This window comes from Castor canadensis, chromosome 12, assembly GCF_047511655.1.
Source record: "Castor canadensis chromosome 12, mCasCan1.hap1v2, whole genome shotgun sequence".
NCBI lineage: Eukaryota > Metazoa > Chordata > Mammalia > Rodentia > Castoridae > Castor > Castor canadensis.
The window spans coordinates 17,191,246-17,217,523 of NC_133397.1; the positions used below are offsets into that span (position 1 = coordinate 17,191,246).

The 26,278-nt window shown below is 45.9% G+C and overlaps 1 long non-coding RNA gene across 2 annotated transcripts in view; it reads left to right on the forward strand.

Annotated features, from left to right (window-relative positions):
- Nucleotides 1–26,031, forward strand: part of LOC141414771 (uncharacterized) — a 40,217-nt gene extending 14,186 nt beyond the window's left edge. For both annotated transcript variants that reach the window (XR_012439620.1, XR_012439621.1), the window contains exons 3-5: nt 20,472–20,572; nt 21,190–21,317; nt 23,617–26,031. This is a non-coding gene — a long non-coding RNA (uncharacterized lncRNA). The remainder of the gene's footprint in view (nt 1–20,471; nt 20,573–21,189; nt 21,318–23,616) is intronic.
- The last annotated feature ends 247 nt before the right edge of the window (nt 26,032–26,278 follow it).

The window sequence follows — 26,278 nt, forward strand, 5'->3', positions numbered from 1 at the left end:
GACATGATCCCATTCCAGGGTCAGGTCAGGCTTGGCAGTTAACCACTGGTCCTCAGGCTTGTGTCTGGGTAAGAGGCCGAGGCCCCTGGGGGCAGGTTGCAGTGCAGCTGGGAGAGCTCTCAGAGCAGAGTATGACCCTGAAGATCCAGAGGTGACTTTTGGAGCACTGAGCAACATTTACTGGACTGTCCCTTAATGAGATCCCTCAGGCACATGGACCTTCCCTTTCATCCACTCAGCAACGTTTATATTCAGTGGAGTAATCCAGCAAAAGCAGTTCTTTCATTGCCTGCCTAAATGGATGAGCAAAATCCCCAGGGGTTATTTAGCAAGAGTAGAAAAGATTTCAAGAATGTGACCTGACCTAAAATGTACAGGGTAAAATAATGGACATTTCTGCTAGGTCATTAGGGAAGAAGTCGTGGGCATTAGGGTGGGTAGATGACTCTGTAATGGATCCAGTTATTCCTTATGCACTAACAAAGATGCAGTCTTAATGTAGGAGGAAGAAGAAAGAGGACTGAATCTGCTCTGCAGTGGTCTGGGGGACTGGGCAGTCTGTGCACTTGAAAAATTGTCATGAATGAAGAATGAAGAAGAATGTGAATGAAGAATGAATGAAGAACGTTGTGCTTGAGTGATATATGTGTTTATGTGTGAATGTGCATATATATGTGTGTGCGGGTGTGTGTTTGAGTTGATCAGTATCCATTTGATGACCTGAAAGAATAAGTAGGCCTTAGCCAGGCATGGTGGTGTACACAAGTAATCTCAGCATTCAGAAAGCTAAGGCAGGAAGAGCTCAAGTTTGAGACCAGCCTGGGCTACATAGCAAGATCTATCTCAAACAAACCAAAGAAGAAAAACAAAGAATAAAGAGGCTGTTTGCCCAGTACACTTGTGGGGAGACCTAGAAAAGAACAAAATTCAGTGTCCCAAAGCTCAAGCTTAACTTGAATTCTTCTGCTGATCACCCTGACTCCTCCAACCCATGCCCAACAGTGGCATTGGACCAGAGTACCACAAAAGTATCAGACTTTGGGAAATAAACTGCCAAGGACTATGGTGTCATCCAGACACCATAACTGGAAAGCAGATGGAAGAGGGGGAATTACTCTAGGGTCAGACAACTTTTATCAGCTCAGGAGACGGGTTGGTGCTTCCCTAAAGTAGAGAAGATTTGTGCAGAAGAGGTGAAATTACCAACTCGCTCTAAGGAAAGTCATGCATCTGGGAATGAGTTCTGTTTAGCCCCGAATCCATAGGAAGAAATAGAGTGAAGACCTTACCCTAATGTGAAACCTTTTTTAGTAGCAACTGTCCTGTCTTATAGTCAGCCACTTTTTGCCCAAGCTAGAAACTTCATGGTTATTTCATGAGAGCCAGTAGCAAAGATAGGGTCTACTGCATAGATGAGGATCTGCTGGAGATCCAGACATCAGCCAGTCTCAGAAGAGCCACAAATGTTCAGGGGCCAAGACACAGCAATTACAGTCATTCTGCAACCCAGAGAGTTGATTTCTAGGGCTTTTTGATACATTTATTTCCTGATGATTATCATAAACTCCTAGATCTAGCACTGGCACAAAATTAATACTCCATAAATCTTTGTTGAATGGATCGATCAAAGGTATATAATGAGTCACCTTCTCTGCCTTAGAGAGAAAAGCCCAGGCATTAGCAGACTTTTTTTGGTGATTTCTAAAATTTCAAGGAAAAAAAAAATACCTGTCATTAGCAAACATTATGGAAAGGCATTAGTTATGTCACCGTCCAGGACATTAGTTATAATGTGATCTTTTCAGTTTTACTCAAATCGTTCTGTTTGTGATAAGCAAAAATCCTTACATAGGAAACACTTTTCAAATAAATATATTGTAATTCTTTTTAGAGCTCTTTATGTCATCACATGTGAACATAGCACTTGATTTTGCAATCATCTTTGGGTTTTATGAAGGGAAATGCAGTTTTGTTATTCCCATTTTACATGTTGAGCGTGTTAAGTCTTAAAGTGTCCCCAAAAACACACAGCTGAGAAGGAACTGACTTGGGATTTCATGCCTCATGTCTTTCTAGTGTCCCAAGCTGGGGAAGTCAACACATCAGTGTGTAATTTCTTTTTCGTTCCACCAAATGAGAGGTGGCACTCAATGTGGTCAATCTGTAAACACTGTTATAAGCTAGATGTAGGCCCTGAGCACTCCGCAATTACCAGGGCAAGGGTATAATTTGGGGAGTTCAGCCCGGGTGGGCTTCATTCTGGAAATCTCACTTGTGATGAATTCCACTATTATCAGACAAGATTATGTGTGAGAACCTAATGAAGGTGGGTCTCGTCCCAGCTCTGTCTGACCAAGGCAGGCTGCAGTCTGTACTCCTGCAAGATGCTCCCCAGGTTTTGTGTCTATGGATGTCTCTCTGTGAGTTCAGGGTGAAAGCTGTCAAGTGAAACACAGGTATAATGGTCCTGGTGGTGACCTCCCCACCCCCATAACCCAGGTCCTGGGCAGTACTCCAGCTCCGTTGTAAAACCCAGGCTGAACCTGTCCCCCTGCCAGGAATGCCAGCTGTCATTTGCTGCTGGAGGTTGTTCATTATGCCAGTCCTGATGGGCTTGAGCTGTGACTCAAAACAGTAAGCTCAGCTGCAGCCTTGGGATGGATGGCTTATTTCACCTATGATATTCACCACAGTGGATTGGGTTTTACTGGACAGTTTCCTTACCAGTAAGTCAAGTGTTAAAGCAGCTGGACACTGATACAGATTGAATTCTCCTTCTGTGCTCCACATTATCTAATCTGTTCTTTAACCTAACTGCGAAGTAGATATGCCTACTCCCTTTTTATGGATGGAGAGGTTTATACATGAAGGGGTTTAATGAGTTGCAAAAAGAAGAAAGAGTGGCCTCTCATGTGTGGAAGCTGCCTTCCATCACAGCTAGTCTGTATTATGCTACTAGACACAAATGGCTTCAGACAAACAACTCTGAGACCATAAGAAGATGAGGCAAAGCAAGACCACTCCTTAATTTTGTCTAAGCGCAAACAAAATAGGGTCATTGTTTCTTCCACAAAATGCCAAATATCCCCTCTCTGCCAAACTGCATGAATGCTAACTTCTTTACCATCGATAGCTTTATCCTTTTTGGTATCTTCCCCCTTATAGATAAGACTTACTGAGACACCCGAGCATAGAATTGTCCCCATTTGCTCACAGCATCCAGTTGAAAGCAAATTTATGCCTCCTTGCCCCTCTCCCCCAACATCACCAACCAAACCCCAATCTCTTTCTCTCTCTCTGGTAGCACTGGGGTTTGAACTCAGGGGGCCTCATGCTAGCTAGGCAGGTGCTCTACCACCTAAGCCACACTCCCAGCCCTCCTTTTGCAGATTCTTCTGATACCCTCTTGCTAAGACATTCCTGCCATGTTTTCCCTAACTGCAATGAGTAATAAACCAAACTTATTCAACTACAAGTGTGTTCTTGGTGCTGTCTGCTAGATCACATTGACCTTGTCTAAGGTCCCATAGTTGATAATGGATAAAGACTGGATTCAAACTCAGGAATCAGGCATTTCGATTCCAGAGCGTGTGTATTGCCACATGAGACCTCCTATCTAGGAGAATGGGAATGAATCTCAGCACTGTAAAGTGCTCCAGTTCCCAACTGGAGGGAAGATCAGATCTGTGATACCCACTTGTGTTGGCCTTGATACTGGCATTACCCTCTGAACTTCCCAAAAGTACAGAAGGGCCAGGGTTCTTTTCACTTGTTGACCATGTGAAAGAAGAGACAGTGAAATTGAACAGTCCTCATCATCATGCAGTTACATACCCTGGACCAACCAGCATTGGTGATGCCCATATTCTGCAAAGTGACTCATCTCTCCCACCCTGTAGCCCTGCTCTTTTGGTGCCTGGCATATCCAGGCTGCCATGTGTTCTGTTGGCAAGGGCAGCTGAAAATCCTTCCCCAGTATTGTCCTTTGTTCTTGATGATGCTCTAAGAAGCATCTTTGATCCCAGCAGGACAATGGTCTGAGATTTAAGGAGACGACTAGTCACTTTCACAGACTCTGTGGGGCCCGGCAATCCATATACCTGAGGGCTTTTGACTTAGACTTTGGCATAACTCCGACCTGTGAGCATTTGGCAGTAACACCGCGCCAGGGAATCATCTTGCCTATGCAGCTGCTAAGATAACAACAATTACCATGGTCACCCATCACCAGCACCATTTATAAACGATTGTGCTGTGCCAAGGGCATTTTTTTTTTGATGGTCCTGGGGTTTGAAATCAGGGCCTTGAGTTTGCTAGGCAGATGCTCTTTTTGCTTTGGCTATTTTTGAGAGAGGATCTCACTTTATGCCTGGGCTGGCTGGGACTAGAATCCTGGGATGGTAAGTGTGTGCCACCGCAGGCAGCCAGGACATTTTTAAAAGACTTATTCAGTCCTCACTGAAAAACACTATCGGGTGTAGTATTACCACTATTTTATAGGTGAAGAAGTTGCGACTCAGAAAGTTTGTTATTAATTTAAGCTGATTCAGTTTTGTGTCAGAGTCAAGATTAGAAGGCAGATTTGCCTCCTAATGGCTCTGCCAAGTCCTTCTCTCCACCTCTTAGCATCTAGGCATCCTGCCTGCACCTGAGTACCTGTGCAGATCCCTGTAGAGGAGGCCATGCTGTGTCAAGCTCCCATGTGGGGAAGAAGGACTTCTTGCCCACTTGCTAGGATTGTTACTGGCTGACAGCCTGTCTGAAGACAGCTTCCTTGCCAAGGAAGGCTATGTCCCTTCTGGGGGACAGCACCCAGCCAATTACTACTGACGGAATAAGGTGTAAAGGCCTGGCGCTTGCCCAGCTAGGTCAATCCTGAAGGGCCATCCCAGGTTCAGAGTTCCCTGTGGGGTCAACTGAGACCTTCTGATGGCACCATGTCCCAACCTCTCCCTCTGCCCAAACGTACTCTCTCTTCTCCCACGATGTTCATCCAGGGCCCTCTTCAGGAATCTTCTTGCACACCATCCTGCCACACAGTCTGCTTTCTGCGGAGCTCCATCTGTAACAAGGATGCTTTGAAAGATTAGCCAGGGGGCTGCAGATTTCACGTTGGCTTCTGTGTGTAGCTGCAATGCTTGAGGAGTTGTGTGTTCCCAGCAAGAGGGACAGGGATGGGCATTGCTGAGTCCCTGGCCTCAGCCAACATGGACTAGAAGCAGGGGAACTATTCAACAGCTTCCAGATTCTTACTTGTTTAAAAAAGAATCCCTCTGCCAAGGAATTCCAAGGCCAAATTGAATATTTTTTCTTATTATTTTTTTTTTTTGGTAGGACTGGAGTTTGAATTCAGAGCCTCATGCTTGCTAGGCAGACACTCTACCACTTGAGCCACTCCTCCAGCCATTTTTTGTGTTGGGTATTTTGAAGATAGGGTCTCCTGAACTATTTGCCCAGAGCTAACTTTGAACCATAATCTTTCTGATCTCTGCCTCCTGAGTAGTTAGGATTACATGGGTGAGCAACTGGTGCCCAACTAAATTGAATATTCTTTAAGTCCCAAATTAACCTTTTCTTTCTTTTGAAAAAAAAATTCAGATTAGACGGCCTGATAGTCTGAATTTATTTTTAAGGTAAGTAAAGGACATTAATTGTCATAGTTTAACCCCTAAGAATTTACAATATAAAGACTGTGGTAACTAAGATACCATTCCCTGATACCAACAACCCATCATCTATGCCAGGCCCTGTGCTGGGGCTGGGGAGACAGAGAGGAATGAAATTATTTCTGCATTTTGAGCTGCTCATGCTGACATAAAATCATCAGAATGAAACTTATAATAATGGTAGTTTCCAAGGTCCAGACTCTGTTTGAAAATGTTGAATGAAAAAAACAAAAGAGAGAGAGAGAGAAAATTTTATTTCCATACTTAATTCCATGAAAATGATGAATAGGCAAATAAGAACGGTTGTCATCCAAAGCTGTTGTGATTTGGGAGTTGGCTACCCTCTTCCCAGCCTCAGACAGCTGTTACCTCACAGCCGTGAGGCCACCCAGAGCCATTACAGGAACTGCTTAAGCACGACTTGTGTGTGACAGTTGCTGAATGATTTTTCCCCTTTAGGTCATCATGCCAACTTGTTAAGAATTAGTGCTCTTACACAAGGGAGGGGTAAGGATAGGTAAGACACCTAAAAAATTAGCTAGCATTTGTTGCCCTTAACGCAGAGAAGCTAAAGCAGATACCTTAAAAGCAACTGAGGCCAATAGGAAAAGGGGACCAGGAACTAGAGAAAAGGTTAGATCAAAAAGAATTAACCTAGAAGGTAACACACACGCACAGGAAATCAATGTGAGTCAACTCCCTGTATAGCTATCCTTATCTCAACCAGCAAAAACCCTTGTTCCTTCCTATTATTGCTTATACTCTCTCTTCAACAAAATTAGAAATAAGGGCAAAATAGTTTCTGATGGATATTGAGGGGGTCGGAGGAAGAGGGAGGGGGCGGAGTAGGGGTAAGGGAGGGGGTGGAGGCAGGGGGGGAGAAATGACCCAAGCCTTGTATGCACATATGAATAATAAAACAATAAAAAAAAGAGAAATACACTAAAAAAAAAAAAGAATTAGTGCTCTTAAAATAGTAGTTTATATTTCTTTCCTACTCAAAAGTTTCTAACACCTCTTCTGACTCCCCAGTGCCTCCTGGATGAAGTTCAACTGCTCTTCTTCTATCACTCCCTAGAAAACTTTTCCCTGTGTCCCAGGTGGTCTATTCCCAGGACCCCAAATTCAGGAGACCTTTCAAATAGTTGGGGTCTCCAAGGGTCTCCTTGACATGGCTCTTACTGGAATGTCTCCCCCTTCTTTCATCCCCCAGCATTGAAGATTGAACTCAGGGTCTCGTACTTGCTGGGCAAGTACTTTACCATTTGAGACATGCCTCCAGCTGCCCTTTCCCCGACACCCGCCGCTTTTTTTAAAATTTTTAGTTCGTTTTCAGTAGGTTCTCACAGTTTTGCCTCAAATTGAGATCTACTTCCTCAGTACTTGGTTTCACAGGCATGTGCCACCATGCCTGGCTTTTACTTCCTTGACTAGTCTACATGTTAGTGGCACTGGTGCAGTCTGTGATCAGAAGACTTCCAAATTCTTTGTGTCCTGTGGGAAGAATCTGTTGTAGGACACATGGGCATAAATGGAAATACAAAGGGGAAATACAAAGGGAGCATCATGGGACACAAATGGAATTTGGAGGCCAGGAGAGTGGGTTTCTTCTCTTCAGGTGCTTTTAAAACCTATGACAACCTATGGGAAGGAAGGAAGCAGGTGTTTTTCACCCAATAATCAATGAGTGGGCAGGGGAATGGGTGATTCCTGGCCCGGTGAAGATAGTCTGGGCTGTCATTGGGCAACCTACATATCAGTCCCAAACTTTCTCTACTTCTAGCCTGCCTCATACATAGGTGCATCTTTTAGGCCTGCTACAGTTTTGTCTCTTCTATAAACTCTTCCCTGAACACCTCAATTTGAAGGGGTCTTCCATTCTTGACCTTTTATGGGACAATAAAGCCCCAAGTTCCCATGGTGGCCCTTCATTCTGTCACTCAGTCTCACAGAGGTCTCCATGTTTCCATAGCAGGATATTGTAGGAACATGGAAGGCTCAGGCGTGGTGTTCTGAGGGTTTCTGGGAGGCACAGCAGCCCTTTTCATGGTGTGACTTACGGAGCCATAGCTAGGAACGGGAAGCTTCTTCCTTTATTTCTTCATCAGGATTCCTCCAAATACCAAACAGAATCTATCCAGCCACTTTGGGAGACTGAAGTAACGTTTTTCACTGTTGAGAATAAATTAATCCAACTTCTTTTTCTTTTTATGGAAGGCAATAAATTAAAAGGGGAAAAAGAGCCTCTTTGTGACCCGTCTTGGTTCTCTGGGAACGGTGTAACCTGGCCTGAGTCCCAAAAAGGGGAAGGAAAGTTTTTTCAAACCCAGTTCTCTTCAGTTTTTTAGAAGATTGAATTATGATCCACGTGTGCATTTGTATGTTTATGTGTGTGCACGTGAATGTGTGTGTGGGGGTGACTGCCGGTGATTGGTATGTGACCCATGTGTGTCCACATGTCTTTCCATGTGCTCTTGTGTTTTCAAGTCTAAAACAGAGCTAGAGTGGCACAACTGGAACCCTGAGGGACTGTGCAGGCCGGGCCTTCACTGCACAGGGAGGAGGCAGACCCTTGGGGGAAGACATGGGGGTCAACAGCACCCCAACTCATTCTTATAAAAAGGCAGACACCAGCAGCCTACAGGCGGACCTCCTATTCTCTCTGCTCTCACACTGCTCAGGGTGTGTCCTGGCAAAGAGGGCTCCTGACACATTTGGCCAGGTGCAGCTGTGGGGAAGGTTCTCAACTAAATTGCTCACTGGACACTGTTGTTGCAGCTCCAGCTGCTTCTGGAAAGGCCTGCTACCTGGGTGTCTTGGGTACCAAGCCCAGACCACAAAGGAGGTGCATTTTTTTCTGGGGCTGCTTCTTTCCTCCCTGTCTGACCCTTGCCTTCCCAAGGCAGCCCAGAGGAAACTCCGGTTCCACGCATGTGCAGTGTATCCCAGTATTTTCTCCTGAGAACACCCACCAGTCTGGGTGGGAGGACTTTAAATCAGACTTTTACTGCTGATGGTTGGAGTGCAGAGAAGGTGGGTGATTTTCTGAGCCTTGCTGTTGCTGGCACTGCCAGCTCTGTTGGCTCTGGAGACTCAGACTTCAAATAGGAGAGATGTGTGAGGAGGTTCCTGAGGGCTCAGCTCAGGTTGGGGGACCTGTTGTTTTTGCCACTGCTGGTCCTAGAGTGTGAAGATGGGCCACCCCAGACTGCAGTCACAGGAGAGGTGCAGAGCCATTTTGAGATATCTCCCAATCCTTTTGGTTCCACAGGTAGCAAATGAGCAAACCTTCTGGGGCCAGTCACTGTGCTCAGTGCACACACACTTGCGATCCATCTGAGTACCATGATAGACCAGTCAGGCATAGGACAGGCAATCCTGTCTGGGGCAGAGGAAGTCAGGCTGGTGAGATAAATGCCCAATAGCGGTCAGAGCTGTACCTACTGGCTTGTGACCCTATCTATGTGGACCTTGCTGCCCATTGTGAGATAGAGGTGATGGGTGTAACACACACTGAAAGGCTACTAGGTAGGACCTGGTTAGCGGTGGGGACTGAGTAGGGTCTGCAGCAGGATTAGCAGTGTGGCAAGTGTTGGGAGAGGTGTTTTCTCTGCATGTGGCCATGCTCTGGAGATGGTCTTGCTTCTGGGCCTGCTCCTTCCTCTAGTCCTGCTGTTACTCCTGATTTCTGGCAGTTGGAAGGCAGAACACATGGAGGACCTAGCACTCAAAACAGGACTCCAAGGAGAGGTGTGTGTTCACAATGAAAAAGCCATAAGCTGATATGGCTGGCATGCTGGTGTACTCTCAAAATTCACAGATCGAAGCTCCAGTCCCCAATGTGACAGTATTGGGAGGTGGGGCCTTTGGGAAATAATTAGATTTAGACAAAGTCATAAGGATGGGGCTCCCATGATAGTTCTAGTGTCCTTATAAGAAGAGAAAGAGACCAGAGCTTGATTGCTCTCTACCATGTGAGACACAGTGAGATGAAAGCCAGCAAGGGGGCCCTCACAGCCCAACAGTGCTGGTACCTTGATCTGGGACTTCTAGCCTCCAGAACTGGGAAATAACTTTCATTATTTAAGTCACCAAGTGTATGGTCTCCAATTCTGAGATGTGTTCTTATAATCCGAATTCCAAGGGAGCCAAGGCTGCGGTAGGAACACAGAGATGGGGAGGAAGCTGGTGTAGGGAGTCAGAATGCGCTCAGACCTTCGTCTGGCTGTGCCGGCTGCCTTCCTTCCTTTTATCTGGGTTGGGTGGGACAGGTAGCTTCCTCAGACAACTTGCCAGGGAGGGCACAGTGATTTCTGGACCAGACGTGCAGTTTAGTGCCCCACCGTGTAATTAAAGTATGAGCAGCATGGGTGGCTGGGCCGTGCTCTGTGGTAAGGCCGCCCAGGTCTGCCGCCCTCAGTGTTCGTCCCTCCCCTTCTCAGATCTTGTTCTTACAGCTTCATTCCCAGGGAGCTGTGGGGGAGAAAAGGCTTAGTCTGCTGGGTGCATGGTGGGGTCAGGCCCTCCTTAGAACCTGGGCCTGGGAGCCTTCCCCTAAGTTGAGGCTCAGCCCTCTCCTTCCTAGTCAGCTGAATTTCTGCTGATAAGTCCTTGTGGCTGAAGGGCTTGGTGCCAGGGCCTCCCCACTGACAGCAGCAGGTCTGGCTCCAGGTGGCATCAGAACCTTGACTTGGTCTCCAATCCTGGGTCATGGGAGGAAGTATTTCTTGGCAGGGCCACCCAGTGAAGAGCCTGGGGGTGGGGGGTAGCTGTTGAGCCTGGGGTTGGAATGGAGTAAGTGCTGTGGGCTCTCTGGCCTGAGTGCGGCCTTGTTTCTTCCAGCTGAGCTCCGTATTCTGTGAACCTCTTTAAAGGTGCTCTGCAAAACTCATTTACAATTTCTCTTCTGCAGCTTGTTTGAGCAGCTGAATGACAAATGCTGAAGAGGAGGGAGAGCAGGGAGAGAGACTGGGTCATGGGGAAGGCAAATTATATGGAACTAGGGTGGTGACATTTGAGAAGAATCTGGCCCAAACCCAGGGCTCTGGACACCTGGCAGCCCCAGGTCTATGTTTTTGAGGTTGAAGTTTGGATGTCCCATTTTCTAAGACACTTCAGAATTCAGGCACTTGTGTAAGGAGCTGTGGCCCCCTGAAAGCCAGCCTCCCTCCCACCCCTTCACTCAGCCTTATGCAGCCTGGCCTCCCCACAGACACTGCTTCATTTCCCTGGTGGCATCTGTCTGGAACACCCCTGGGGGGATGTCTGCAGCCCGGTGGAAGTCCAGGTTGAACTTAAGCAGACGGGGACATGTTGATGGATTTGGTTGCATTTAAAAATGCCTGGTGCAGTTTTTTTTAAAGGCAAGTGTCTCAAGACACTCATGTTAGACAGTATCCAAGGGCCCATCTGGACTGTTCCTCACCAGTGTTTTGTACAGCTGTGGAGGCAGAGACCTGGAAGGGTAAAGTTTTCTGCCCTAGGTTGCACAACAGCATAGGGACACCTTGGTCCTGAGATTCCTTTGTAGGATTCAGGTTTGTGGCTACAGATCCCAGAACATCCTGCAACAATGGACCCTCCTCCATGCCCACAGGCCACCTCTTGGGTGTTTGGCTGGTTCAGCTTTCTGGGCATATGGGACAGAGGCCAGAGGGCTCCTGGTCCAGTATTTACTGTTGTGTCTCAAAGATACACTTTGCTTACCAAAGGCCTCAGCCTGATGTCTGGGTCCAGCCACCAAGGTAGCATGGATTCTAGAGATGAAGACACCTAGTCCTGAGTCTGAGTTGTGGGTCCCCCCACACTATGGGGGCCTTGACAGCCTGCAAAATGCTTCAGCTGAAATGCAAAAGAGGCAGCTTGGTGGGGGATGCAGCCAGGGCAATGTGGGAAATGGATCTTCTATTCTGCTGCAGACAGTCAGGCTTGCGGCCTGTGGTTCAGGTAAGCCTTGGGGTTTCCTTCTCACTCGGTGAAGGGATCTCTCTGTTTCTCTCTCTCTCTCTCTCTTAGCAAATCCAGGATAACCTTAGCCCTTTTTACTAGTTTGTCTGAGGACAAAACTTGTAGGCCCCAAGGAAACATGATTTTTGTGCCCTTTTCTCTTTTCTGAATTCCTCCCTAATCTATCTAGTTAAAAAAAAACAACCAACTTCCAGCAGGATCCTTAATAAATGGACTTTAATCAAGGGAATTATCAATGTGATTCACCCTCCCTTAGGGCAGATATGCAATTTATCTTTCAGCAAAGGGTACAGTGACTTAATTCATGTAGCCTACCAACAATGGTCATTAGTCCCACTTGTCCCTATGAGAAGGAAGAAGCATTCGATGTTCATGCCTGGGGCTCTGACCACATTAGGGAATTCTCTGCTGGAGCCACCATAATGCTGACATCTTAACTAAAATGGAGCGGTGGTGGAGGGGGGGGTACACATAGTCTGCAAGAAGCCAGGCAAAGCAGGGCCAGAGTGAGTCCTCCTGTTCACGGAGACAGCAGGGCTGTTAGCCTTAGGAGCTGGGGACAGTTGCTTGACCTCTTCACCGTCTTTCTTTTTACTGCTCCCCCAACTCTCAGTCCAGATGCTTCAAGGAGGAGAATGCCCCAAACATGGGTTGAGGGGGGACTGCTCCCCTTGTTTGTTAGGGCACTGCTGTGGGGATTTCCTGAGGAAGTGGGATGGGACCGCATTCCTGTGGTCAACATCCAGGTGGGGCCTACAACCTGGCCCTACAGCGACTGCAAGCCTACACAACAATGGACTCATGGGCCAGAACAGGTGTATACACATGGACTTTAATCTACTTTTCTTTTGTTTTTTTCAGAAGAAATGGTTATATTTCTCTTTTCCTGGACTTGTCTGACTTCTCATAGGCCCAGCACCTCAGCTGGGCCAGGTCTGGTCTGTCCGAGTTCAAGCTTTTGCCCCCAGCCTGTGGAAGTCTGTGCAATTGCCTTCTCTGCAGTGGGCCCTGTTTGCTGCTCCAGAATCTTGGAGTGGCTGCAGCAGTACTGTTTTGAGTTGAATAATTCCCAGAACCATGGCACCTCTTAGAAACTTAGAACTAATTGGCAGTTAGAAGCATTTTCAGAACCAGAAAATTATTGAAAAATAAAATCTCAGCTGGGCTCCAGTGGCTGATACCTGAATCCTAGCTACTTAGGAGGCTGAGATCAGGAGGATCATGGTTCAAGATCAGCCCAGGCAAATAGTTTGCAAGACCCCATCACTAAAAATAACCTGAGCAAAACAAACTTGGAGGTGTGACTCAAGCAGTAGAAAACCTGCTTTGTAAGCACGAAGCCCTGAGTTCAAACCCCAGTCCCATCAAAAGAAACAAAATTAAAAAATCTCAAGTTTGGAAAGAATTTTTTTGTGGTACTGGGATTTGAACTCAGGGCCTTACACTTGCCAAACAGGTGCTCTACCACTTGAACCACACCTCCAGTGAGTTTGAAAAGGATTTTAAAGCAATCTATTTTCTTTCTGGCATAGCAGCTTCCTGTACCTTCTTTCCTCATCTGCTGTGTCCTAGGCAGGAAGCATGTACTCCTGGGAGACAATCCCAGGGCTTCTCCTCTCTTTCCAGGGCCTCTGGGAGACCACATTTCGGCAGTAGAGAGGTGCTGAGTGTGTGTTGTTTCTGGTCCATGAAATATGAGAAGTTACCATGTCACACTTCTGAGCTGAAGCAGTGAGATGTCCCTGTGTCATTCTCCAGTGTCTTCTTGCCCTTCCGCATCATCACCAGCAAGTTCTTGTGTTGAGATAGGGGAGCTATGAATCTTAATAGCCTTGAGCCGTCAGGGCACCACAGAGAGGACGGTGCCCTGGGGGGAAGTCCATTACATTGGACTTTGCCCAAGCAGCAACAAATGTATGGAGATTTGGGAGCTGTTTGTAATCCAGCATGACCCAGCCTGTCCTGGGGAACATTTCCAGCCTGTGTTCCAGACTTGGGGGATGGGACTTCTCCGGCGTTGAGGCTGTTGGGCTCCTTGCTAAGCAGCTGTCAGATGGAAAATTCATTTTCCCTGCAACTGGAATTTGCTTCCTCAAAACTCTGTTTCCCACCCCAGGAGGTGAAGTTCATCCTGGGGTGCTCCTGTCCTTCCTGTACTGATGGCTCTCAAAATGTCATGTGCATCTGGATCATGTGGAGGGCTTATGAAAGCAGGGCTGGGCTCTGTCCTCAGTTTTGGATATAGTGGGTGCTATGGACTGATGTTTGCATCTCTAAATTCATAGGTTAAAATCTTGAACTCCAACATGATCATACTAGCAGATGGGGTCTCTAGAGGTTATTAGGTCATGAGGACAGAGCTCTCCTGAATGGGATTAGTGTCCTTACAAAAGGGACCACAGAGAGGTTTCTCGTGCTCTTTCTGCCATGTAGGATACAATGGAAAGCCAGCAGTCAGCAACCTGGAAGAGGGCCCTAACTAGCACCAACCATGTTGGCATCCTCATTCTGGACTTCCAGACTCCAGAACCGTGAGAAATAAATTTCTGTTGTTTATGAGCCATCCAATCTATGGTGCTTTGTGATAGCAACAAAAAACAGACTGAGACAAGATGGTAGTTTAGAGCAGGACTTAGATAGTTGCTTTTTAGTAAGCTACCAGGAAATGCTGCTACAGGTGGTCTGGAAACTACATTTTGAGAAAGGCTGCTCTATACTTTCTGCCACATCTCTCCAGGAGCCTGCTAGCCCAGGTTGTCATGGAAACAGAGGTATGCTATCCTGCCAAGCCCCATGCACAGAACCCCGTGCTTTGAATCCCTGTATTGAGCTGGGCTGGGCTGGGTCTGATTCTGCCCTATCCATGGACTGTGAACCACACTGGACAGGGCCCATGGCCTGGGCTAAGACTGGGCCAATCGAAAGTAAGTAAGTGCTCAGTGAATGCTTATTGAGTTCACAGATGCCTGGAACAGGAGAAACACTTTGTCTTTACCTCTGAAATCTCTTTCTAATCATCGGGGAGAGCCCTGGGGAGTTTGTGCTGCCTGACCTGTAGGCATAGGGCCTGGATCCCTGCTCCCAGGCATGACAGAGAGTGGATGGTGAACAGCAGTGACCTTCCTCCTTCCTCCAAAAGGGTTCTAAGCCTGGAAGCCCCTGTATGGGTGGATTCCCTGGCTGTTCCTGTAAAGACCCAGCTTAGCAAGCCTGCTCCTGTAGACGGATCTACGGATGGCTGCCCCCATCTCATACCGGCCAATTCTGACTTCTGGGAAGGATTGTGCTGTCTCGAGTTCCACAAACACAGACAGGCCAGCTCATGCTTGGCTGTACTGCAGATGGCGTGGGCTCAGCTTCCTGGGGGGTCTTTCTTCCTGAAATGGATGCATCCCATCTCAAGGAGCTGCTTCCTGTATCATGCGCCTGCTGAACTCACAGCACTGAGCTGGCCAACACTGAGATCTGTATTCCATTCCTGCTGGGCTCCAGTCCTCAGACAGCCTAGCAGCCTCTCGCCAGGCAGGCACAGCAGGAGCAGCCTGCTAACATGAACAAACCTGGTGTTGGGATAGAGGGCTACGAGGCTCACCTTGGGATATCCTGCCCCAACCTAGGGATAGGGCTGGCCTTGCTGGAAGTCTGCGGAGCCTTAACTCTCCTCCCCCACTCCCTATCTTTCCACTTCTCCTGCTTCTCTTCTGATTTAAAATTTTTATTATAAAAATGGTTAAACATATAGAAAATGTGAGAGGATAGAATAACAAACCCCATACATCTATGACCTAGATATAATAGTTATTAACATTTTGCTACATTTGCTTCATCAACTTTTTTTTAAAAACTAGGGATTTTAAAGCAAATTACTGACATATATTTTACCCTAAATATTTCTGTATATATCATTAAAAAGTAAGACACGTTTTCTATATAAACATAACCTCATTGTCACATCCATCACAATTAATGCTAATTCCTTAATATCATCTAATAGCCCATATTCATATTTCTGCAACTGTGGCAAACATGTTTTTTGTGGTTAGTGATCTCAAACCAGAATCCAAACCAATTATACACAGTGCATTATATCTCTGGTGTCTTTCACACTAGAAAGTTTTTCCTTCCTTTTTTCCCCTGTGGTATAGTCTGGTTGAAGAACCAGGCCAATTGTGCGGGCACACCTTCCCTGGGGACCAGTGGATTCACTGGTGGGGTACTAAGAGAGAGGGAGGGCCTGCCTCCTGTTCCCTGGGGCTGTGAAATCTCCTGCAGGCATCATACTGAGGACAGGCAGGCCCATTTGTGCTTCTACCTTGAAACCCAGAATCCCAGACAAGCTGTCCATCCAGGAAGCTAGGAAGACTTGTAGAAGGAGAAGACATGATAGATAAAGGCTTTGAAAGACTTGTGGTTATATCAGGTCACTCAGTGACAGAAGATTCATACAAGTCTCTGGGGAAGGACCTTTGAAGATGAAAGTCAGTGACTCACAGGTGGTCAAGGCCTCGGGTACTCTGTTCTGCCTTTTTCTGGTGCCTCTGATTCCTTTGTGGGGGCTAGGCAGCCTTCTGCCCACACACCGCTGTCTTTGATAGGGTGCTGGCCCTGTCCTTCCACTCCCCAGGAGCCTCTTCCTGGTAGCAATGTTTTTTCTGCATCCACTTGTGGAGTGCAATGGCTGTCAACATCCATGCAGCTGTTATGGAAGCAGCTGTGACATTGTCCAGACCCCTTCCCTGGCCCTCTATTGGGCTATAGTCTGGAGTCCAGCTCTGCCTGAGACCCCACTCATGCATCTCTGGGGCTGGCTTCCTAGCCGGGGCTCTGGGCACACTGACTGTGAACAGACAGAACTTTCCAAATTAGTCTCATGATAAGAGGCCAGGCGAGCTCTGGTGGAATTTGTCAAACAATGGTACAAGTGGGAGATGACATTTTTCCCCCAATCTGACAGGGATTATTAATTTAAAACATGATAATATGCTGTGCTATCTAGGCCGCAGGGAAACAGTCTCTGACTTTCCTGGAAGAGTATGAACTCATCAGCCTTTTGGAAAGCAAATTTGCAACACCTACCACCCTTAAAAATGTATGCGCCTTTTTGTCCATTCTTTCATTCAACAAATATTTATTGAATCCCTACTATATGTCAGACACTCTTCTAGGTTTTGGGGAGATAGCATAGAATCAGACAGATAAGGCACCTACTCTTGTGAAAATTATATTTTAGAAGGAAAAGCAGGCAATAAATAAGTAGACTATAATAATAGAGTGAGGATATAGAATATGGGGTAAGTTGTGATCCTTTCTTTTTTTTTGGTTTTAGTTTTTTTGAGGCAGGGTCTGCTATAGGTTGGCCTTGAACTCACAAACTTCCTACTTCAGCCTCTGTAATGCTGGGATTACAGGCACATGCTGCCATGTTTTGTTCTTTATGATTCTTTCAGTCTTTTGACCTAAGAATGCCCTTTCTCTTACAGAAAATGTTTACACATGTGTATACCCAAATGTTCATAAAAGTAAGTAATCTAGTAAACACTCTAGAAGTCTAACAGTAGAGTGGATGGTAATCATTTATTTGCACAAAAGGATAATTTGCTGCCATTAAAAAGACTGCAGTAATTCACCATGTATCACCAAGGAAGGGCCTTAGACACAACTTAAGCAAGATGTCTTACAATAATATATATAGTAGGATCTATAGAAGTGAAATAATACTTAGATATATTTATAGATGTACAGTGAAAGGTCTAGAAAGACTGAACACTAAGCAATTACTGGCAGGGAAAGAGAAGGTGATTGTAAAATGTGACTTTCACTTTTTAACTCAAAATAATCCTGTACTATTTGAATTTTTTTTTTCAGACAGGGTCTTGCTATGCATCCCAGGCTGTTCTCAAACTTGTGATCCTCCTGCTCAGCCACCCAAGTGCTGGGATAACAGATGTGCACCACCATGTCGATAGAATTCTTTTTTTAAATACCACTAGCATATATTTAAGTATTCTGTGGGTGAAATGAAAACAAAAACACAAACCTCTCAACATCAGGAGAAGATGCTCTGCCCCATAGCACTGGTGCTGCCTTGACTTTGGGACCCTAATAGAGTGGAATGGACACTCAGGTTTGTTAAATTGACTGCTGCAACTTTTGGCTCTGAGGGAGAAAGAGAAATGAAACAAGCATTTCTTCCTGAATTCCAAAGCTCTCAGCAGCCTCCACTGATTCTAAATCTCAGAGGTAGAAGAGGGCAAGAGGGGACAGAAACAGGGAGCTGATTTTCCTGAGCTGGTGCAGAGCCAAGGGGTAGCTGCCTCTGCTAGGAAGGTGCCCCTCCCACCATGTGGAGGGCAGGAATTGAGAAGTAGAAAATTCAGCAGCGTGCTCAAGGTCACAGGGCCTCTGAGCAACAAGGTCAGAGCTTGCAATTGTATCTGTGGAGCCCCAAAGTTGGAGCTCTCTTTGTGAGGATGGTAATGGCCTGAGCCTCCCTTTTCAGCTGCACCTGCCTCCCATGGAGGAGCCGGCAGGTCCCTGCTTCTGTTTAGAGGGCAAATGAGGACCAAATCAGTGTTGGCCTGTCCCTACCCCAGGGCCAAGGGAGACCACAGCCTGTTGGTCTCTTGTTCTGGCTCCTAAACCTCAACAGAGGCAGCTTCTGGTAGGGAAATAGGGCCTGGGATTGCTTCTCACCTGCAGGTACAGTCACAATCACAGCTGAGAAATGATAGCCCAATTGCAATAACAGCAATGATGTAATAGCAACAGTAGGTAATACAGCGCCAGACATTATTCTAAACACTTTGCAAAAATTAATGTATCTAATTCTTTAACTGTTCTATTGGTTTCACCTTCCGCCCCTTCTTTTACAGATGAGAAAACTGAGGCATAAAGAGTTAACTGGCCCAAAGTCACACAGCTAGAAAGGGACAGAACTAGGATCCAAATTCTAGTAATCTTCAGAGCCTGTGTTCTTGACATCTGTGTACCGACTCACCCAAATCTACTTACTAGCTGTATTTACTATGCTGAGTATTGCTATAAATACTTTGCATATATTAACATATTAACTACGCATATCTCCATTTTATAGATATAGAACCTAAGCACAGAAGAGTCAAATGACTTGTCCAAGGTCACACAGCATGTCAGTGGCAGACATGGACTTCGGGACCCCTTCTGACTCCAGAGTTTGCACTCTTAAACACTGTACTGTGTTAGTAGAGAGGTGCTGAGACTGCAATACTCGGAACACGCATTTTCTATTTCTAGACAAGAGCCCTGAGGATCCTAACTAGACATTTTGGTGTTCACAGGAGCAAGAACAACTGGGAATCCTTGATCTCTAGTCTTCTTGTTGCCTGGTGACTTACTGTGCTAGATGACAGACCAAACCTTTAGTGTCTGGTCAGTGCTTATGATGATGCACCTCACCTGTCCCTACTCTGTGGTGGGGGGCTGTGTGATCTGTACATGAGTAAGTATGTACTGGGCTTGGCATGAGTGGTGGTGTTTGGAGACAGATGACGTGGAATTATTCTCCGTCTCTTATTTATCATTCTCTTTCTACTTCATTAAGATGAAAGACAAAAGCAGTTCCCAGCAAATGTAGCAGAAGGGGTTCCCTTTAGCTCTGCTTGTGTCCTGGCACAGAATGCAGACCAAGCCTCCCACCTTATGTGCCCCAGTACTGGCTGTCACCAGGAAACAAATCAGAGGCCAGTGCACCAAGTACTGCTCTCAGGAAACTCCAGGAGCCTTGAGTGGTGGCTGGCTAGGGAGCAAGCTGCTGCCAGTAGCTGTGTGCATTTTGTGGTTTCACTGGAAACTCCTCAAATGCTTGGCACTAACGCTTCTCTTCCCAGTGATGGAGTTTGCATTTCAGAAAGCATAAAACTACTCTCAAAGGTGAAACCAGCATTTGTCAATTCCTGCACATAGAACTCTGTTTCTACAGCACAGATATTTTTCTTGTCATTTGGGAGCTGTATGGACTCCCTGACAGGATTCAAGGGACTTCTTGAACCCCGGCAGAAGCCAGACCTGTGTGTGGGTGTTTGGATTCGGGACAATGCCTGCGAGGTGGTGGAGCACACAGGAGCAGTGCCCTGTCTGCACTCCTTCTGGGGGTGGGACAGAAGGGAAAGGGGAGGGAAGACTTTTCGGACATTCCTCAGCCAGTCATGGCACAGCTGTGAAGGCAGCAGCTGCAGAACACCAGGGTGGGTCTGAGGTGACCTTTCCTTCTTTGGCCTGGGCAAACAACCTTCTGCTCCCCTAGCAATTGAGCTGCCCATAGTTGGGAGGGACTGGGCCCTCAATTCTCCTGTGCAGTGAGACTGGAGCAGGTGGAGGAGGGGTGGTAGCTTAGGATGTAAAGAGTAATGGGGATGGAAGTGCAGGGGTAGCCTTGTGCCTGGTGTTCACAGGGGGCTTAAAAGTAGGACCATTCATTATTTTGATGTATTTGATAACTTGTAACAAGCCGACATCCTTCCTAAAGGTGGTACTACTGGAATAGGGGCCCCAAAGGATAGCTATGGTCAGTGGATGCTCAGAAGCCAAGGGGAGGTTCTCAGTTGGTAAAGGTAGGATCAGGTGGGACACACCCACTGGAGCCTGGCCAGAAACTGGGGGGATGCCATTATGGACAGACAGGGAGTGGGTGGTAGGGATGGGAAGCGGGGACAGTGAAAGAGCCAGGGCTCCCATGGAGTTTATAGGATTTGGGCACACTGCTCCCTTCAGCCTGGGTACAGCAATATATTCCAGGCTGCTGCTTCCGCTATCAGGATCTCAGTGAGTTCTGGGGAACACCTGTTTTGTGTCCTCTTACAGTGACAAGAAGCTGAGTGGAAATGTCCCTTAGGTGTAGGATCTGCCCTGAGGATGAAGGATGATGGAGCATCTGCAGAGTGAGCCTCTCCGGGGCTATGATGGTGAGCTGGGTCTGCACCTAGAGCCCCTTCCTGTGGTGCCCCAAGATGCCCACTGTGATCCTTTCCCTGGCTGCCAGCTCTGGCCACTGAGACACACTGGTTCAGATGCTGGAGACTCAGGAACCAGAGCCCCTTTCCTGAGTCCTCACCCCTTTCTCCCCAGGGCCCTGCCATTTCTACACTTAGGTCATGCCCATCAGTTGGGGTGGATCAGATGCCAAAAGACAGAAACTTTTAATTCTTCCCTGATGAGTGACCCTATCATTCCCAAGACTCAATAGGGCATTTTAAGTATATTTTCTTGCTAAAGTAGCAAAACACAAGTTAAACCTTTAATGATTGATCCCAATGGGCAGGCCTGTGAGAGGGAAGACCCAAACATAGTGCCTGAGAGCTGTTCTTCAACATTACTGTCCTGTCATTTACAGGGCACTTCACATGGGCCAGGATGGTGCTGGCACTTTTAATCTGTGTGTGTATGTGTGTATCAGTTTGTTCTTTACATTATTATTGAGATATAATTCACATACCATAAAATTTATCCTTTTATAGTGTACACATTTGTTTTTAAGGCATGTGCATGTATTCATGTTATCATTACTACTATTTAATTCTAGAACATTTCTATCACTCCAAAAAGAAACCCTGTGTTCAAGAGTATCACTTGCCATGCTCCCTTCCCCTTGATCCTGGCAACCCTTAATCTACTTTTGGTTTCTGGATTCACCTATTCTGGACATTTCATGTAAGTAGTATCAAAGGGTATGTTTTCAAGATTCATCCACATTGTAGCACATATCAGTACTTTATTCCTTCTTATGGCCAGGTCATAGTCCACAGTATAACTCTACATTTTGTTTATCCATTCATGGGTTGATGTACCTTTGGGTTAGTTCCATTTTGGAGCTATTGTCAATAATAAAAACATTCATTTTTGTGTGAACATATGTCTTTAGTTCTCTTGGATATATACTTAGGAATGGAATTGCTAGATCACATGGTAACTCTATGTTTAAGTTTTTGAGTAGCTGCCAAGCTGTTTTCCACAGTAGCTATACCATTTTATGTTGCTGCCAGCAATGCACTAAGGTTCTAATTTCTCTATAGTTTCATCAACATTTTGTGATTTTCCTTTTTAAAATTATAGCCATTTTAGTATGTGTGAAAGAACATTTAATCTTTGTAACCACCTGTGAAGAAATTGTGGTTATTAACCTCATATTACAGATAAGAAAGCAGAAAAGAAATCAATTTGCCAGAGGACACACAGTCACCACCTTGCACGTCCTGTCCTTTGGAGGAGGTGGTAGGGTCACATATTCCTTTCCTCTGTTACTGAGGCCTCACTCCACCCCAGTTTAGATCTTCCTTCTCTTGGTGCAGCTCAGGACTTGGGGCACTCACATCTCTCTAATGTCTATCTTTGGGGATGGTGGGGGTGTTCAGTACTTGTCAATAAAGGACTTGTGTGCCAGCTGAGGCAGCGGGTCAGCAGCACTTGCCAATTCTCTCAGGGGAGGTAGGGAGCATGCTAGAGAGAGCAGGGCAACAGACCTGGGCTTCTGGCCCCAGGTAGGCTGCGTCATCATTTAATTTGAGAAGCTCAGAGACAAAAAGAACCAGGCACAAAGAGAGGTGGGAGAGCAGGAAGTTGTACCAAGCAAGCTACATGTCCCAGTGCCTTGTGCCCTCTGCCTTGTCCTCAACAAGGACCTGAGGGAGGTAACTCAGCTTCCAGGACTGACATTCCCAAAGATCCTCACCACTAGCAGGTCCCTAGCAGGGGTCAGTGAGCTTGACAAGGGTCCATGAAACCACACTGGATGTGAGAGCCTTAAGGCTCTGGAGAACAGGTCCTTGCAGGTAGACAGTGACATTGCTTAAACTTGAAAGCTCAGCAAGACTCTTTTCCCTGGAACCTACCCCTTCCAGAATCTGTGACCATCCGATGTCTGGTCCGGCAGGATTGTTACCCTAGAAATCTCCTGAAGAACCACTGGAAGCCCATGTCCATGGGGACCAGGATATCAGGAAAAGAGAGAAAATGGAGGGGTGCTGTGTGGGCTGGAGACCCAGCAGGGGCCTTGCTTTGCCTTCACAAAGTCCTGCTTACTCTTGGGTGGGCAAACACTAAGACATAAGTGACTACCCTGCAAAGTGCACCAAGGGGTTGTGGACAGGCAGAGGGACCGAAGATTTGGTTGAGGGTAGGAAGAGAAAGAAATAAGAAATTCTTCCTGGTGAAGGCAGCATTGGAGATGGGCCATGGAGGATGAAGATTTTAATAGACAAGAGTCGTGGGTACTCTGTCACACTTGCTTAGCCTAGTGTGGGCATCACAGTGAAGGGCACATGTGAGCAAGGACCCGGGGCAGGAAACAGGTAGGCTCAGAGTCCAAGAAGAGCTGAGTATGAAGGAATGGCAATGAAGGAATGCAGATGTCATCCCCTAGTTGACCAGGAATGGGGAACTTGTTAGGGCTTTTAACAGATTAGTATTTAAAAATCCTGCTCATTACACAAGGAGATCTGATTGAAAGTGAGGTAAGTGGAAATAAGAATCCATTGAAATGGTTCAGGGCTTGACTAAAGGACAGAGGATAAAGAGGAGAGGGACATGAAAACACTGGCAGCTAGGATAGAATTCATAGAGCCTTGTCATTTGAGTGCATGTAACTGTGTACACTCAACTGGGTCTAACCAGGAAGGAAAAGGAAGCTGGAAGACACAGATGGGAAAGTCTGTGCTAGGAGTAGCACATATGCATGCTTGGGTGCGGGAATAAGGGGAGATGAGTTGAGACAGGGATCTGCTGAGTTTGAGGTGCTTGTGGGCAGCAAGATGCACTTGTCTGCTCTGGAGAGATGGATTTGGTGGCCCCCTACCACAGAGTATCCCTGGTCCTGGGGTGAGGATGGAGACCCTACTTCCTAGCCATGGACATATTTGGAAAGGTTGATGCTTGAACAGGAAGAGCATTCTTCTGGGCCCAAGAGTCAGAAGAAGTCATCCTGTTTGCTTAAGGGTTGTGATTGTTGTTCCAGGAGTCTGGAATTACCAGACACTACAAGCTACCTGAGTTCAGCATGCATCATAAGGCACGGACCTTCACATCAGACGCCTCCCTCCACTTCACAGTGACTCACAGCTGCAAGTCTTGACTTTCTACGAGTAAGCTTCCAGTCTACGCCAGAGTAAAATGTCATATTTATTGTAGTATCTGTGTGTTCTTTAACCGTTTAACATGGATAAATCTTTTTTATTAGGGTCTTCTCTCTCTGTCTCTTTTGTTAAATGATGTGAAGGTTTTACGTGTTGTACTCTTAACTCCTTTTCCCCATAAGCCCTATGGTTCCTATTTAATGATTTTGTAGTGCAAAGGGTTTTTTAGAAACACACAGGTTGTGTTATAGCAGAACTGACTGTACTCTTCTCTTTCCCTGATTATCTAAAGGTTTTGTTGTTGTAATTGCAGTTTGCTGCTAGAATTGAGATCTGAGAGCATTGGGATCCCTGTGATTAGTTAGTTGCTGCATCTCTTAAGTGTTCTCTTTCTCTCTCTGTCTCTGTCTCTATGGTTTGAATATGAAATGTCTCCCCACAGGCTCATGTGTTGAGTGCTTGGTTCCCAGCTGGTGACATTAATTTGGGAGGTTCTGGAAACTTTAGGAGGTAGGACCCAGCTGGAGGAAGCAGGTCACTGGGGGCAGGTCCTTGGGGTATCATGTTCCTGACTCCTTCCTGTCTCTCTCTCTGCTTCCAGTCTGTCATGAGGTGAGTAAACTCTGATACACCCCCCCACTACCATGACATTCCACCTCACCACAGGCCCAGAATCAACGGAGCCAAGCCCTATGTAGTGAAACCTCTGAAATTGTGAGCCAAAATAAGTCCTTCCTCCCTTAGGTTGTTTTTGTCAGGTATTTGGTCATAGGGATGACAAGTAACTAACACACTCATATACATTTAAAACACTGCATGGTGTATACTGCAGATCCTGTAGGATTTCTTCCTGTTTGGAGCTTGATGATTGTCTCTCAGATGTCCTTTGCCATGTTATCACCTGTGTTTCTGGGAAATTGGTAGCGAGATTACAGGTCTGATTTGACCTGGGTTATATGGATTTCTTATTTTTCCCCCCACTACTAGGGTTTGAAATCAGGGCCTCATGTATGCTAGGCAGGCACTTTACCACTTAAGCCATGCCACCAACCCTTTTTGCTTTAGCTATTTTTAGAATAAGGTCTCGTGTTTTTCCCTGGGCTAGGCTGCTCCACCATCCTCCTTTTTATATCTCCCAAGTATCTGGGATGGTTGAGACAGAGGTCTCACTAACCTTTTTGTCCAGGCAGGCCTTGAACTACAGTCCTCCTCAACTCTGCCTCCTGAGTAGCTGGGATTACAGGCAACCCGACTGGGATTCTATGTTTTGACAAGAATCAAGGCATAGGTGGGTTGTGTGCATTGATCAGATGCATCCACGTCTGCTTGTCTTTCTAGCCACAATGTTGACACCATTGATGACCAGTGTCTTCAGTGTTGTTACTAAGGGGTGCAAAATGGAGATATTCTAGTTCTACCATCCCTTCTTCATTTATTGATTGGAATACTTTTTAAAGAGAGGACATTTTCACATTAATGATCTGATAGTCTTTTTGTGTGTGTGTGTGGCACTGGGGTTTGAACTCAGAGCCTCACACTTGGAAGGCAGGTGCTCTTATGGCTTGAGCCACTCCACCATCCCAATCTGATTATCTCAAGGTCCAATTCTTGAGTAAATGCTTGATTGCTTCTCTTTATTTTCCAGTCATCAAAATGATGTGTTGATTCCCTTGGATCTTCCAAAGGTAGCCAATAAAGCTTTGCTTTTTGTTCTGGCATCATTATAAATGTATGGATTTAAATATATTTGGGGTGCTATAATCCATTGTGTTATCTTTCTATCTATGTCAAGTTGCTTTCGAGTCCTTTTGACAGAATCCCAGTACTCTTTGTCTTCAGTAGGACAGGAAGCATTATGCACCTGTGTATTTCCTTCCTTGGACTTGGGATTGGCTATTTCTTCAAAGACCTTAGGTTCCTTTTTGGTGGGAAGTGGGATATTATAATATTCCATTTTATTAAGGTACATTCATGCATTCAGTTAATGACTACCTGGATTGATCTAATCTTTTGCTATTAGAGTTTGTCCTATAATGGATAGCTTTGTGCATGTAACTCTTTGTACCTTTGACAGTGTATGTTTTGGATAGATCCCTAACAGTAGGATTTCTGGGACAAAACATAATATGTGTAGAGAATCAAAGTAGGTCTACTTATATATGTATGGAGATAGCATAAAGAAACCCACCTAATACTGTTTTTAAAAGGGAGGGGGGTAAAGGGGAGAGTTAAGGGAAAAGCATAGAGGGGGTGAACTTGCTCAAAACATTGTATACATATATGGAATTTTCACATGAAACCCCCTTGTACTATTAATGAATCCTAAATAAAATTTTAAAAGGATAATGTATATAATTTTTCCAGATATTGTCCTTCATACTAATATTTTCCATTTCAACTATGGAAGTGTCATGGCCTCTCCAAAAGTATATAATGACAAACTCTTAGATTTTTGCCAATGTCTGAACACATAAGAAATAGCATTTCAGAGTAGTTTTATACTTTCTGTCTCTCTCTCTCTCTCTCTCTTTAGTGGGACTGGTG